General features: G+C 40.1%; 1 protein-coding gene across 2 annotated transcripts in view; it reads right to left on the bottom strand.

Moving 5' to 3' along the window:
* Positions 1–15,257, bottom strand: part of SGMS2 (sphingomyelin synthase 2) — a 108,113-nt gene extending 92,856 nt beyond the window's left edge. Inside the window, exon 1 of one of the 2 annotated variants that reach the window (XM_027837465.1) lies at positions 15,097–15,257. The gene's annotated coding sequence lies outside the window, so the exon portion shown is untranslated. Of the gene's footprint in view, positions 1–14,507; positions 14,723–15,096 lie in introns of those variants that run through there. The other variant, XM_027837466.1, reaches the window with a different exon arrangement.
* Between the last annotated feature and the right edge of the window lie 379 nt (positions 15,258–15,636).

Here is a 15,636-nt window from a genome sequence, read left to right as displayed (position 1 = left end):
TATAGAAGGAGTGGGTACTGGCGCACGGCTGGCAGAAGGTCGGCGTGCGGCCAGTATACAGGCCCCTCCATCCACATCTGGAATAGGACCTGCTAAGGTATCTGAATTTCCTAGAGATGCTTACACATTCCCCCTTACAGGTGTACAAAAACACAGCCAGTTCAATCAAAATTGAGTCATCTGGTCATTCTAAATTTTGACAAGGTTGACTCATGTCAACCTTGGAATATTAATTTCTTTTTATCTTCTCAGAATATATATGTAGTATGATGTTAACTAAGCCAGTATCTTGTACCTCCAAAACAACCTAACTGTACCATCTCCCTCCCCATTAAAAAATAGCATGGCCTAGTGGAAAGAGCTGGCCTTGGAGCCAGGAAGACCTTGGGAAGTCCAAGCCTCTGACACATAATGTCAATATGAGCTGGGCAAGTCTCTCAAACCATCTCTCAGTGTGCTGGGCTACGCTCCAAGACTACAAGGGTAGAGAAAGAGTGAAGTGTTAAGGTAAAAAGAGTTTCCTCAATGGTGAGTTCCTGGTATCAATGAAATCTAGGGCCAATTCCTATCTGTTTCCTCCTGAGCCACTATGGTAACATCTGTCCCAATCATGAGTGCTTACAAATGAAATAGCGACCCAGGAGTTCAGCAAAGAAAATCTGGGTCAATGGGCCCTTCACTCATGAAAAGGCTTCTGTGTCTATGGGGAGTAGGGAGGTGGTTAAGAAAATGACCCTTTTAAATCTCTTTGGAGATAGGCTTCCACATTCTACACTTGACCTCCTTGCACCTTCGATTTCTCACTTAGGAGTGACCAAGAAATAAAGAGGCACAGTTTTAAAAGAAATTTAACAGGATAACACAGGATATTTAGTGTTAAGAAGAACTATTCTTAACTTGTATTACAATAGATACCTTTTTTTCAGATTTAACAAGATGATGGTCAAGTAGAATCTGAAGCACTTTGAGGGGTCATTAAAAAGTGAAAATTAAAAACGAGCATATTTGGAAAAAAGCTAAGCACTATTTTAAGAAATGGATACAGAAACTAATGTGTACATTGAATATTGCATTCCTTTTCTTTGCTAAGTAAACCATGAACTATAGTAGTAAATCATAAAGTCAAAGTCCTAAGAATCAGAAAATAAATTACAAAGGATATTTCAAACGACATTTTAGCACTTCAGTGTAGAAATGGCTAATATTATAATGTTCTTTTTAGTAAACATGGATGAAAAGGTTAAAAAGTCAATATTACTTCTTTTAAAGTTTAAGACTTCACTATCTAAAAAGCTTCCAGAGGACTGGGGGAGACAGAACTGAAAAGGGTGAGGGAAGGTTGCAGTAATGGTAGAGGGTTCTACTGATGAAGGCTCTTATCAATCAGGGTGAAGACAGGGATTTGTGCTCGGTGTGGTCTAAGGGATTTGATGCTTTATAAGACCACTTGTCTTACCTCTGGAAAGAGGGACGCGGATGTAATGGGGGCAACTGGAAGCTGGGAGAGAAAGAGGGCATGGACCCAGGAAGGAGATTTTGAAGCAAATGGACAAAAGAAGGTAACCAAGAGGAAAGTATAGATCAATGGTGGGCTTCAAAATCAGGGACCTGGTCTGGGAGGTGGTCAAGTAGGGGAGAAACAAACTTTGTATTAAATTTCTCTAGTAAGTGCATGGGATCCAAGATATATAAACAATTAATAAATATAATATGACTAATAGCCAGTCCCCAATAGATAAATGATCAAAAGATATGAACAAACAGTTCTCAAAAGAATTGCAAAATATTTACAACCAACTGACAGAATGTGCCAAACCATCAATAAGAGAAATGCAAATCAAAATGACCAGAAGTTTTAGCTCACATCTACAAATTGGCAAACATGACCAAAAAAATGGCAATACTCAATGTTGGAGGACTAGTGGAATGATAGGTACACAAACACGTTGTTGGTGAAACTCTAAAATGTAAAACCATTTTGGAAAGCAATCTGGAATTATGCCAGGTTCTTGGGATACAAAGTAAAGAAGAATGAACTTAGTAACTTGAGAAAGAACTTCTTGGTAAAGAGATGCCAAGAATCAATAGGTATAGCAGTTTACTAAAAACAAGAACAAAACCAAAAAAAAAAAAAAAACACATAAAAAGGGAGAAAAGGATAGAAGATCCAACTTGAAATGCATAGACAGTCACAGAGTGACTTTCATTTCCCAAGACCTTTTATTTATTCTTGGAACTAGAGACTACATTACTGGGCTTACATCCTACGGAAGTCACTGATAAAAAAAAAAAAGTCCCACAACAAAATATTGTGGTACATGAACATAATTGAACATTATTGTGCTATAAGAAATGATATATGGATAAAAGTATGGAAATATTTATACAAACTATAAATATAGAGTGAAGCAGAGTCAAGAAAACAATATACAATGTAAATGGAAGGAACCACACACCAAGAAATCAAAATAAACTTAACAAAATTATAAAAAATCAAGCATGGCTTGAATGAAGATATATGAGAAGATAGTCCTAACCCACCTCTTCATTGAGGTGGAGGTCCACAGCTGCTACACATGGCACATGTTTTTGGACTTTTTCAATGTATCAATCAGTTGTGCTTAATTTTTTTTCCTCTTTTGAAAAAATACTGTTTGTTATATAGGAGAGCTAGTGTGGGGGGAAGGATACCAAAGATAATTATAATGATGTGAGAAACAGAAGACACCAATAAAAATTTGTGTTTAAAATGATGTCATCATCCAGGCACTGTGCTAGGTTCTTCGGATACAAAGTAAAGAAGAATGAGCTTAGTAACTTGAGAAAGGACTTCTTGGTAATGAGATGCCAAGAATAACATAGGTATAATAGTTTGCTAAAAATAAAAGACCATAAAAGAGGAGAAAAGGACAGAAGGTTCAATGTTTAGATAATCACAGAGTGATGTTCATTTCCCAGGACATTTATATATTTTAATTAATAAAATGTTATGGATATATTATTTTTATATCACTTACATTTCCCAATGTATCCATCTACTCAATCACAAAGCAATCACTCATTAAAAAAATTAGAGAAAAGAATCCAACAAAATTAACCAACATATCGAAAAAATTGATTACAAGCAGCATCCAAACCCGTAGCTCCCCATCTCTGCAAAAAACTCTGTTCTTTGGGTCTATTACTTATTTTAATTACAAGGAAATACTGGCATGAAACAAGATATGGGTTCTCCTCTCAACCTGAAGAAATAATCTTCCATTAGTGATGCAATAAAGTCTCCCTGACAACTAGTGAATGAGACATTGCAACGAGAGGTTGATAACTTATAGAAAATAAAACAGCGACATCAGAGGCCAAGATTAACCAAAAAATTACCGCCATACAGGTAATTACTCAAGTTGCAAGAACTCTAGAAGAGAAAGATCCTTTTAAAAGGGCCCATGATGCTGAATGAACCATGGTATGAGAATGTCATGACATATTATTATGCTGTGAGGAATGAAAAATAGCAAGAATTTTGAGGCACCCGGGGAGGTGTAAGTAATAGAGTCAGCTAATAAGCATTTACTAAGAATCTACTATGTGCCAGAAATTATGCTATAAAGCAATGGGGATACAAAGAAAGGTAAAAGATAAATCCTGCTCTTACTCAAGGAGCTCACAGTCTAACGGGGAAGACGACATGCAAACAACTATATGCGATAAGCTACATACAGGATAAATTTCAAATAATCAACAAAGAGAAAGCCCTAGAATGAAGGAAAGGCTGCCAGTAGGAGATGGAATTTTATCTGGAACTTGAAGGAAGCCAGGAAAGCCTGGAGGCAGAAATGAGGAGCCACTCAAAGTGCCAGGAGGCCAACAGGTTGCACAGAGTGGAGTGTAAGGTGTAAGAAACATGGTAAGGAAAGGGGTAGAGGAAGTTAGGAAGGGTCTTGAAGGCCAAATGAGGATTTTTATATTTGATCCTAAAAGTAATAGGGAATCAATGGAGTTTATTGTATAGGGGTCTGACACGGTTAAGATATGTACTTTAGGAAGATCAGTTTGAGAAATAAGTGAAGGATGGACTGGAATGGAGAAAGACTTGTGGCAGAAAAACCAATCAACAAATTTGGGGTAGAAGCTCTCCTGCCTCCCAATCCAGTAACTTTTTCTGCATGTGAAGGAGCCCAAGAAATATTCTGTTAACATAATTCAAAATGAAAGAATGATACCTGCATGTCAATCAGTTGTGAAAGACTTATTAATAAAGGAGTCAATATTTTAGAAATTTAGAATCTGACCAGCAAGAAGAGATAGGAATTTCTTTAGAGCAGAAGACCTTAAGACTAGAGATAATATAATTAATACAGTAACAAAGTGAGATAGTGGAAGATAACTAGACAAAACAGTTTTAAAGCAAGGAGCAAATTCCTAAGTCTAAGCACAAAGAGAAGTCCCAATAGAACTTTGAAAGGAGTGTGGTAGCCTAAAAAAGTGAAGAGAGTAGACCTTTTTTAGGGTGTTCAAGGTCTCCAGGTAGGAGCAGAGACTAGCCTAAGGATAGCAGTACGAATTTGCAGTAATTTAATTTAATAAAAGGGGACCACATAAGACAGAACCCATAGGTATAGAAAACCAAGGAGCAAGATCAAGAGATGATTTGAAGGAAAAGGCAAGAGAAATTTGCTAAGTGAAGGTGAGGTAGAACACTCAGTGTCAAGTGACTTCAGAAATCTCCCAGGAACTTGGAAGTTGAGTATTCCTCAGCACCAGGGAGAATTGAAGCAGTGAGACAGCAATGAATGATATAGTAGAAAGAACACTGGTTCTGAAGTAGAGGATCTTGGGTTCAAAATTCTACCTCTGATGCACACTCCTGGGCAAGTCACTTAACTTTTCTGGGCCTCAGTTTCCTCATAGGCAAAAATGATGGGATTGGACCATCTCCAGGTCTAAAGTCCTATATTAATGAATTTAATGTAATTTGCTGGTTGCATAGCACTTATTTCCTTCCTTCTGCTCAGGCAGATAACTACCCTATTGCTCTGCAAAGCTAATCTGCCCCAAGTAGGCTGTTACTTAATATCTATCAATGATCTCTCTCTCTCTCTCTCTCTGAGCTCGTACTAGGATCACAATACTCAACTGATTTAGTAAAGAAACCAGATTATACTCCAACAGAAGTGGTGCAAATGAGAGTGACCCTGTGGTATGTATATTAGAAATAGTATTGGGCAATGCATGAGTCAGAAGACAATTTCTGGGTGGGAAGGGTCCTCAGAGGACATCCAGTCCAGCCTGTCCATGACTAAGAAGTCCTTTAGCAGTTCTATTAACAAGGAGTTATTCAGAATTCACTTGAAAACTTCCAGTTAGGCAGAATTCACTAACTCCAGAGGGAACACACAAATCACACTTTTGGACATTTCCAATTGTTAGAAAGCTTTTTCTGACATTGAATTAAAATTTGCCTCTCTGCAATGTCCACCCATAGACCTGGGATGCAGGCCCAGGCTCCATTTACTAGCTGTGTGATCTCAGATAAGACACTTTAACTTCTCTGAGCCTCAGTTTCTGCATCTGTGAAATGGAGATAAAAATATTTGCTCTACCTACCTCTTATGGTTGTCATATGGATCAAACATGATCACAGATTTAAAGCTTAAAGAAACAACAGTACAAGTCAGTTAGTTCAACTTGCCTCATTTTACAGCTGAGGAAACTAAGTTGCAGAGAGATTAAAAATATGAAAGCACTCTAAGCTTTGTCAAGGGCTATCCTAAGTTATCATAATACTATTTTAAAGCAGTGATAGGAGTTGTAAAATATTAAAGGAGATCAGTCAACTTTTATGTTTATATCCCACCTGTCTCTCTTCAGCCCTCCCCTCTACCCCAAGTCTCAACAACTCTGTGTCTTAGCTTTCTCATCTGCAAAACAGGGTCGATAATACCAGTAGCCCATACCTCACAGGGTACATGATTGTAATGATCAAATGAGACGGTATTTGCAAACCTTGCCACTTAATTTACAAAGCTGAGATGGGAAATTATCTCTGTATGGCACGAATCTGAGACTTGAACTGTCTGATCACTCACTGGGAACCAAAGCAATTCTCCTGAGCCTTAAATCCAGATGTCACTTTTCAGTTTGCATTCAAATGGAACCATAAACTTAATCCTAATATTGCATTCTGCCTGCCCACATTTTATTTTATTCCTACTGAAACAGAACCTTTCTTTCAGCTGCATCCCCCCTTTTCAGGTCTAAATATTCAACCTGAGTCAATACAATTTTGTTTTAAAAATGAGCACTGTTTTAGAGCATTTGAAGAGCAACAGAGCACAGAAACGCAGAAAAGCATTTATCCCCTCTCTGACACTGGATGATGGCTGTACTATATAGAGTCATTTGGCAACGTGACTGATTCAGAGGGTGTTTGACCTTTATTAGGAAAGGTCCGATGACTGTTTCTTACTGACTCTTTGTGGGAGGAGGGGAGGTTTGGAGAGGAAGGTACCAACGTCTACAACCTTTTAACTCTGCAGCTTCAGAAACTGAAATTCTATCACTTTACTTAGGGATGGTTAAGCCTGAGGAACTGAGTTACACTAATGAAGTTCAACAGATTAAGTTATAAACCAGAATGCCAATTTGTTCATTTACAGTGGGGAAAAATGTGTTTATCTAGTGGTCAGAATAGTCATGTCTATTACCTAGCATCTGGGAAACTAAGTCATAATCAGAAATTTCTTTGCAAGTAGAAGGAATTAGGTATGCTTGTGGGATGTTTGTATCTCATCCAATCAAAGCTTTCTGAGATTTTCTCTCCTTGAGGGCAGGGCCTGTCTTGTGATTTTTTTTTAATCCCTAGAGTTTAGCACAGAGCCTGGGACATTAGTAGGTGGTTAACAAATATTTACTACAGCTGAAAGAAAGGTTCTGTCTCTAGACTTAGTATATTCTCCTTTACCAGCAATTTGGTGCTGCCTAACTGGTCTTTTCGCTGTTCACTGGCATCTTAGGATTCCTGATTTTCTCCTATGAGACCTATTTAATTCCCTCAGCTGTCAGTGCCTCTTGGCCAAAAAATCACCCTGCATTTATTTTAACATACTTTGTATAGAGACTGTTTTCATCTTTAGGATTTCTTAACCTTTTTTAGTTTTGGGGGGAAGTCCATATCAAGCCCCTTCTCATAATAATGTTTGCTAACATCTACAATTGAAGGAAATATTACAGCTCAGATAGAGATTTGGGAAAACAAAAAATTTTCCCCCTCATTGAGGTTCATGAGCCCCCTGAAATATATCCAGATCCCATGTTAAGAACTGCCGCTTAGAATGCAAACTCCTTGAGAGCAGGGATTCTTGCTTTTGCACCCTCAGTCTCTAAACACAGGATGTGGCATGTAATAAATAAATGTTGTTAATCATTCTTATAAAACTCTGTTTCTGCTCCTTGCTGGCTCAAGCACATACCCTTTATCCAAATACAGGATGTCCCAGAAGACTTAGTACATTTTTAAGTTAATGAAGCTTATATTTGGGGATTCTCTGTATACTGGCATGTGTGAGCAAAAAAAAAAAAAAAAATTAACATTCTCTCCAGCCTCTTAAATTGGTTAATTTTACAAGTGCACTGTGAGGCAGGAATATTATCAGCTACTTAGTGTGCCCATAACAAAGATCCCAGGTTTTAAAACTTTGGGGAAAGTTTTACTTGGAGAAATTGTTAACTTTTTTAAAGAGGGTCTAGGAAACAAAGAAATTTTGAGTGCGCCATATATTATTCTTAACCTACAAGAGCATCCTATAAGTATGAGGAATAAAGAATCTGGTAGTTGTAGGTTTCCTGCCTCTAGATATCTACAATGCAAAGGAAGGTTGGCCAGCCTTGTCCCTAGACTAGGAAACAGTAACTAAGAGACTATAAAATTCAGGTTGATATTCTACTATTCCCAAAAATTTCCTAACCTGGAGTCAAAATTTTCTTTAAATTGTTTTTTTAACATAAATGACAAACGGAAATGATATTCAGAATAAAATGTTGTGTTTCATTCTTTTGCAAAGGACCCATATGGCACTGTTAATCTTTTCTTGTTTGTTGTAGTACTTCTTTCCCTCCATGTTTAGAAAGCTACTTGATAATTTTGTGTTAAGTGTATACATTTGTGTTTTATAAATTTATAATACAAAAATGCATACAATATATGCAGATATGCTAACATGATATTGTATTTTATTAATTTATAATATTTTAATATATACAACATATTTATAAATATTCAGTGTATGTATTGACATACAGATTACACACACACACACAAAACACACCCAGCTATAGTGAAAAAAGATAATTTGAGTCCAAATATAGATGCAAACTATCTGATGCTTATAACGTCTGTCAAACTTATACCAAATGACTTGTTTACTCTCTCTCACAACAGAATAGGAAGAATAAACACCGATGCTTTAAAAAAAAGTCAGAATAAATCAATACGAAGAAATAATAGTATCTGTACACTGCACTGTAGGGATAAAATAATGCCTTCTATAATTATCAAAGTTTGTGAGCAACTCCTAAGACAGTAATACCCAAGATAGTTAGAACAATCCTCTCAGCAAATGCAAATCCCAGAAGACAGTTGGCATTTGTGTTACATAACCCTTCTCAGTTTCTGTTTTAGTTCCTGAAGTCTCCCAGCATTTTCTGAGACAGTAGTGCCCATGGTACAATAATTCTCCCAGAAGACTAATCTGTAGGGACAGTAGCGTTTGTGTTATATTAACCCACTATCTACTGGGAGTTCAGTAGACCCTATGTTAGCAGTATCTTTTAAAGGCTTACAGGAGTGACAGCTGAGTCCTTAAGTATATATGCTCTTGTATGTAGGTGCAGTATACACCCAAACCACCTGAAAACTAGCTTTATGCTAAGCCTTTGGAATATGAATATACATATGTATATATGTATGTATATACACACTCACACCCACACACCCCAGATGGGTAAGAAATCTAACCAATGGAGATTTTAAAAATAACCACAATATCTATTCTTTACACTAAGACTTAAAAATTCATTTTTTAAAAGTTTAGCATGTAGACTATGTGTAATTGTACACAAATAGATCAAAAACAATAAATTAGCCCTGGCCCAAGCTTCCTTCTCTCCATCTCCTGGTATAGTTTTATTGAATTAATGCAGGTGAAAAACTATATAACTCTGAATCAAGGTGTGATAGTTCAGAACACCAGAAAAGTAATCATCATCGTCATCACTCCATGAATCTAGTGAGAAGAGAAGGCAATGGTGTAAGATTTTGGGAAGGGGAGAGAAAGAAAGTTCAATTATTTGGTCTCAGTTCTAATCCTAAAACCATGGGGAAGCCAAGGACCAAGTTTCATAATCAGTTATTGGGAACAGCCATTCCCTTGTCATATATATTCATTGCACAGGAAAGAGAAGTCCAAAGTCAACCTACTTTGGCCTGCTCTTTCATAAGTTCCTAATGGTCTAAAAATAGTCTCTTAGATTCCCCTCTCATCTGCAAAATTCAATTCAAAATTCCATTCTATCTTATTTGAGCTAGACATTGTGCATGGCAACACCACAATCTCCTAAAAACCAAAGTTTTTAATGGCCTGAATAACAGTGGAAAAACACATGATGGCCACCAGTAGGTTGTAAGACATTTCTGAAGATGACCTACACATAAAAATGGTGCTGGGGCTATTAAGGAAATGGATGACCAGAAAATGTTTATATATGACCAATAAAAGCAAGAGATAATAAACAGATGAACTGTTTTGAGTGCTGCCTTGGTACCCACGAAATGCAAGCAAGGCTTCTAGTGAGTTCGGTAGTTTCTTAAACATGCTCTGAATTCAAGGGCATTTGTGTTGTGAAGTCAATGTATACAATTTTCTCTTTCTGGCCTCCCTAAATTGGGTTAATTTTAAGTACACAAGGTGTAATGCAAACGTAGCCACTGACAGCTATGTGATGGGTCCATGAGGAGCAAAGCCTCTAAGAAGGATCTTTGAGAGAACACGAACAAAAAATTGTACAGAATGGGAAAGCTTGTATAGGTTACGATTTGTAGTGAAGTGGTCCTTGCATTGCTGAGATCACAGATCCATTAAAGCATGAAGATGTTGGGCATCTAAAATAACCCAAGGCAGGAGATAAACAATACAATAGGTGTAAACCTCCCTGGGGTATTTACATTAGTAGAGAAGGAAGAAATCCAAAAGATTCCCTAATTGGTAGACTGTTTCAAGTACACAAGACTGGACCTCCTTTTATCTCCATTTCTCCTCACATTTACCACTCAAGGATAAGACTAATTTTTTCCATAGAATATGAAGTACTTTCCCACCACTTTTATGTGAGCTCTCTGAAATCTGTTCTTCCAGTAATATAAGCACAGGATTATATCCATTGGTTCCATTTGGGGTAATCATGTCTATTTCCTTCATACAAGGTACAACTCTTTGCCATATTTGATCACAGTAAGTCTGAAAATTGATGCCATATTCATCTCCTTTGTATTTAAATCTCAATTTTCTTTCTTACCCTTACTCAAAGCCTTTCACCAGAGGCCAACTTGCTTTTAATGTACAACTAGGTGATGAGTCCCTTCAGCATGCAGGCAAACATTGCACAATTCTGGCTTGTAGCTGTGCTAATACCTACGGAAAGACTAGAGCTCTGGAATGGAATCAATGTCTTTTGTGGCTTCTCTTGAAAATGCCTACTGTCTCTGGATTAGAATCAACATCTCTTCTAGCTTCTCTAGAAAACTCCTACTGTTATCTGCTATAGCAAATAGCCTATTCACTGCTAACCATGGACTACTGCTCCTTTGCTCAGGTATGAATCATCAGTAATGAGCCCTAACCTACTCATCGATGAACTGTAACCAACAAAGATGCCTTCTTCCTAAAGTACCATTCCTTATGATCAAAGCTTTCAATGAATCCCCCAAGATCTTTTGAATAAATGCCAATCCTCTAAATCCAGCATTTGAGGCCCTCTATAATTTGACATTAACCAATCTTTTTAGCCTGATCTTCCACCATTTCACTCGGTAGCCTTCCTAGAATAGAAACATCACTGGATTGGGAGTCAGAAGACCGGTGTTCTCCTGGTCCTCTCTGAGCAAGTTACTTTCTCTCTAAGGCTCAATCTAATGAGAGCACTAGACTAGATCAGTGGTTCTCAAACTGTGGTCTGGATATCACCTTTCAAAGGATCCATGAGGTTGAAACTATTTTCACAATAATACTAATATTATCACCCACATAAACAAAAGCTCTGGGGAAGGGTCCTCAATAAATTTTACATGCATAAAGGGGCCCTAAGCCCCAAAAGTTTGAAAACCAATAGACTAGATTTCTACACTTCATTCCAACACTAACCATTCTACGATTCCCTGATCAGGCCAAAGTACTCATCATTTTTCAAACGCATCATCCCATGTTCCCAACTTCCCAACCTCCATGGTTTTGTTCATGCTATTCCTCCCACCTGAAATGCCTTTTTCTCTTTATCCCCCTCAACCTTCAATCCAATTCTTTCCCATCTTACAAAGTTCATTTTACAAAACTATCTCACAAAGACTTCATTAATTCCCTTCGTCAAAAAGGATACCTCTCTCCTTTGAACTCCCATGTACTTTGGACTTCTAACATTCCATTCTACCTAGTAATGCTTACATCTCTATTGCCACTTCCTTACTAGATTGTAAGCTCATTAATGAATGACAAAGAAACTATCTTATTCATCTCTGTATCCTTCAGAATACCTAGCATGGTGTCTTCCATAAGTCAGTACTCAAAATATGTTCATTAAATAAAAGACAAAAAATGATAAATTTTTCTATTTATTCTATTTTTCTATCTATGCTTCAATTTTTTAAGTTAAACTGTGGCCTTGTTTTTTATTGTAAACTTTTATTGTATTTACTATAAACTTTAACTTAAGAGGATTTACTGTAAACTGTTTACAATGTTACAGGTAATGATTCATAAAATAAGCTGGTTTTGTTTTGTATATTACCCAGATGTGTAACTGCCTTCTGATTTGATCCCATAGAAAGTAAGCTCCTTGAGGGTAGTGACTATCTTTGTGCCCTCAAAGCTTAGCCATAGTGCCAGGAACTGAATAGGTACTATGAAACTGAGTTAATAAATACTTGATTGATTAAAAGAAGGTCCAGCAATACTTTCATATTTCAACAGCTCAGATCAATGGAAGACTAGATGGAAGACTAATGGAAGATTAGAATCCTGGCGCTTATTCTCTAGAGAAGTTTTTGACTAGTGACAAAAATGACCAACAATAAGTTTTCACTTGATGAATTACTTTACAAAATTGAGTCAGATGTCTACTCTAACACATTGTGCAGTTTAGAACAGAAAGTGAAAATCACTGCTCAAATATGATGGAATAACCACAACCCCAGCCCCTTAAAACTTATCAGAGTTGTGAATGGGGATGAGTAAAGAGGCAGGGATGGAGGCCAGACCTGTGATTTGATTACTACAGAGGAGCTGCCAGGTGAGAAGACTTCCTTTAACAATACAAGTGGGTACTTTTGTGTTTTGTGAGCCTAGGGCAGTAGTGTCAAACTCCGATGGAAACCCGGCCACAAATCCATACATATAGATCCCTGCAAGCTATATATTGACTTAGTTCTAAAATGTGATATGTTTTATTGAGTTTTTATTTATTTTGTTAAATATTTCCCAATTACATTTTAATCTGATTAGACAAGGGAAGGGGAAGAGAGGGAAAATGCTATGTTTAGAGTTAGGATTTAGATTCAAGTTCGCCTTTCATTCAGTAGCTCTTTGGCATCAATTCCCTCACCTGTAAAATGAAGGATGGGTCTAAATGATCTCTAAAGTAGCTTCCAGCTTCATATATGAAACTTTACTCAAAATAATCCAAGTTTTGTTGGCTTATCTTCTGCTATTACAGTAAAACTTTGGTTTTGTTTAGGTTTTCCACAACCTTTTCACTAAAAGTCTGAGCTTAAAAAAAAAATTATAGATGTAGTATGAGCAAATGTTAGATGATCATTGAAAAAAAAAACCCACTTTAGAGTTTTGGACGCATGCTAAAGAAAGAGCAGAGAAAAACAGCATGTTCTTAGTATAGGGACCCTCCCCCCTCCTTCAGGTTTGTATGTGTCAGCCTATTAAGTGAAACCAGGAAAAGCAAACTCTATGCTATTGTTAAAGTATTCAATACCACCACTGTGGCAAAGAAACAGTATCAGCAAACCAAGGGTACCACTCAAATAGGAAACTCTGAGCACTGCCTGTTAGAAAAAAGGACCTGTGGAAGGGGTAGTTGAAGCTGCCACTTATCTAAAACATTTCATTTCTTCCTCAAATATCAGATTATTCACTTTCGAGAAAATGAATCCTTATTTAAACAAAATATTTCTGGCAGGGCCAGCATTTTAGAGGATCTGTTCCCGAAAGGAGTTGAACAACTCACCAATCGCTCACTTTAAAAACTACTTCTGTTGAAGTTTTGAGAAAGCACCTTGAGATATATCCTACCATAGGGATTCTTACAAGTTCAATTCCATGAACAGCTGGAATAGGAAGAGGGAAACCTGAGTCTACATTGACATCACTTAAGCCCATTTAGAGTTTTAGAAAAGAAACAGTTCCTCACGAAGATCTTAACTTTTTTAAAGAGGAGCAAAGGTGCAATAACGACCTGTTATAATTATTTTCAAGTCCCATTAGAAGAGGCAGGCCCTGCAGCAAGAAATGAGGCTTCATCATTAAGCTACAGACTCTTAAAACGGAAAGATCACAGGATACAGTTAACAGGTGCAACACAATAGTTGGATTATTTTAAGCAGTAACTGTGGCTTCTCAAAAGCCATCTATTTCCTACTAGACCTTGAGGGACACACAGAGCTCCTATACAGGCTGGCACAAGTCCACAGCTACATTTCCAAAAACTGAAGGTAAAAAGTCAGTTCTCCCCTTTACCTAACAAACAGGCGACTCTCTGGAATGCCAAAGCTTGGGGAGGTTTCTGGGCTGGCATTTCTAGAGCTGTGCTGTTATTTTATTAACCAGTGCCTCTCAAAAAGGGGCGGGGGTGGGGGGGAGGAACAGCCAAGGTACTTCCTATCAAAATCTAATTTCTGCCAGTAACCTCTCAGGTGGCCTTGGGAAAGCTGTGGTTTAATCTATGTTTTCAGTAAAATGGGAGTGAGCATTCTCACAACTGACCTAAAATGGTTGCAAATGAATGAACTGTAATCCATCCAGTAATGAATAACGTGATAAAAATAAAAAGCCCAAGACCGTCCCCCCTCCTCCCCCATGAAAAGTAGGGATGCCAAGGGCAGGGGGGAAGAAAATAAACCTCAACTCTCGGCTCCCCCCTTCCGTCTTCTCTTTCCGCAGAAGGCAAACTTCAGCTGATTCTCCCCCGGGTCTGCCGTCCGCCCACCCGCCCCTCCAGTCGCCTCCTCTTACCCTCTATTAACCGTGGCCCCGGAGGCTCCAGGCTAAAGGCACTTGCTCCTCGGAGCGCAGCAGCCGCAGCAGCCGCCAGACAGACCCCAGCGCGGCCAGCTCCGGGCGCTCTGCAGCAGCTCCCCGGTTCCCCGGGGGGGGGAAGAGAATCCGCTGCAAAGTTTCTTCCCGAATCTGCTCCCTGCCCCCGGGCACCTCCCCAGGTGCTCGGCGTTTCACAAGCCCGCCCGCGACCGTGACCGTGACCGGGGCTGGAAGCTCCGGGGCCAGCCCGCCCCTCGGCCGCCGCCCGCCCGCTGCACCTGGGTACTGCGGCAGCGGCGCGCGCGGGCGGCTCCGGGGCCGGGCTGGGCCGGGCTGGGCTGGGCCGGGCTGGGCAGGGCTGGGGCTGCTCCGCTGCCCTCCTCCCTGCCGAGCCAACCCCCAGCGCCCCCGCTGTCCTCCGGGCTTCGCCCTGCGCTCTGCGCCCTGCGCCCCGCAGCCGCTGCCGGTGCCCGACCCCAGCGCCCCGCGCCCCGCGCCCCGCCGCGCCTGACATCATTCATTCTCCTGCTCTCCCCCCGCCCACTGTTCCCAAGCCCTGACTCACCCGCTGAAGCCGTGGCCGCCGTGGCTATTCCGGCTCTGGGCTGAGCCTGAAAAACCGGTGAGACTTCTCAAGAAGCGCCCACCTGACCCGCCCCTTCCCCCGGCGCGGGGGTTTGGCCTCCTTCTGGCTCAGTGTCCCGGGAACGGCGCTGCTGCACGGACCGGCTCCGGGAAAGTTCTGCCAGCGCCACTGCCGGCCGAGTGCCTCGGGTGGGGCCTGGGAGGGAACCCCCGGCCCGCGCCCTGGTCCGCCCCGCGTTCGCCCCGGCCCCGGGCCTGCTGCAGGAAATGACAGCGGAGGGAGTGTTCACACACACTTGGGCACCACGAGGCAGGGGCAGGCTTGTTTATTTAAAGGGTGTTCCCTTCGCGGAGATCAGGAGGGGTTGAGCTGGCCTGGAGAGCCCGGAAAGGTTCCCAGCCCACTCACGGCGGGGGCTGGTGGGGCTGTCACGGTCGCCCCCATTTAGGACCGAGCCACCTTTACAGTTCCCTCGAGGTGTGTCAGCCGTCCCCAGGCGTGAAGGCTGCTCCAGTTCAC

This window comes from Vombatus ursinus, unplaced genomic scaffold (assembly GCF_900497805.2).
Source record: "Vombatus ursinus unplaced genomic scaffold, bare-nosed wombat genome assembly UNPS02014821.1, whole genome shotgun sequence".
Classification (NCBI taxonomy): Eukaryota; Metazoa; Chordata; class Mammalia; order Diprotodontia; family Vombatidae; genus Vombatus; species Vombatus ursinus.
The sequence above is the reverse complement of the archived record's forward strand: the minus strand, read 5'-3'. Positions and strand labels throughout refer to the sequence as shown.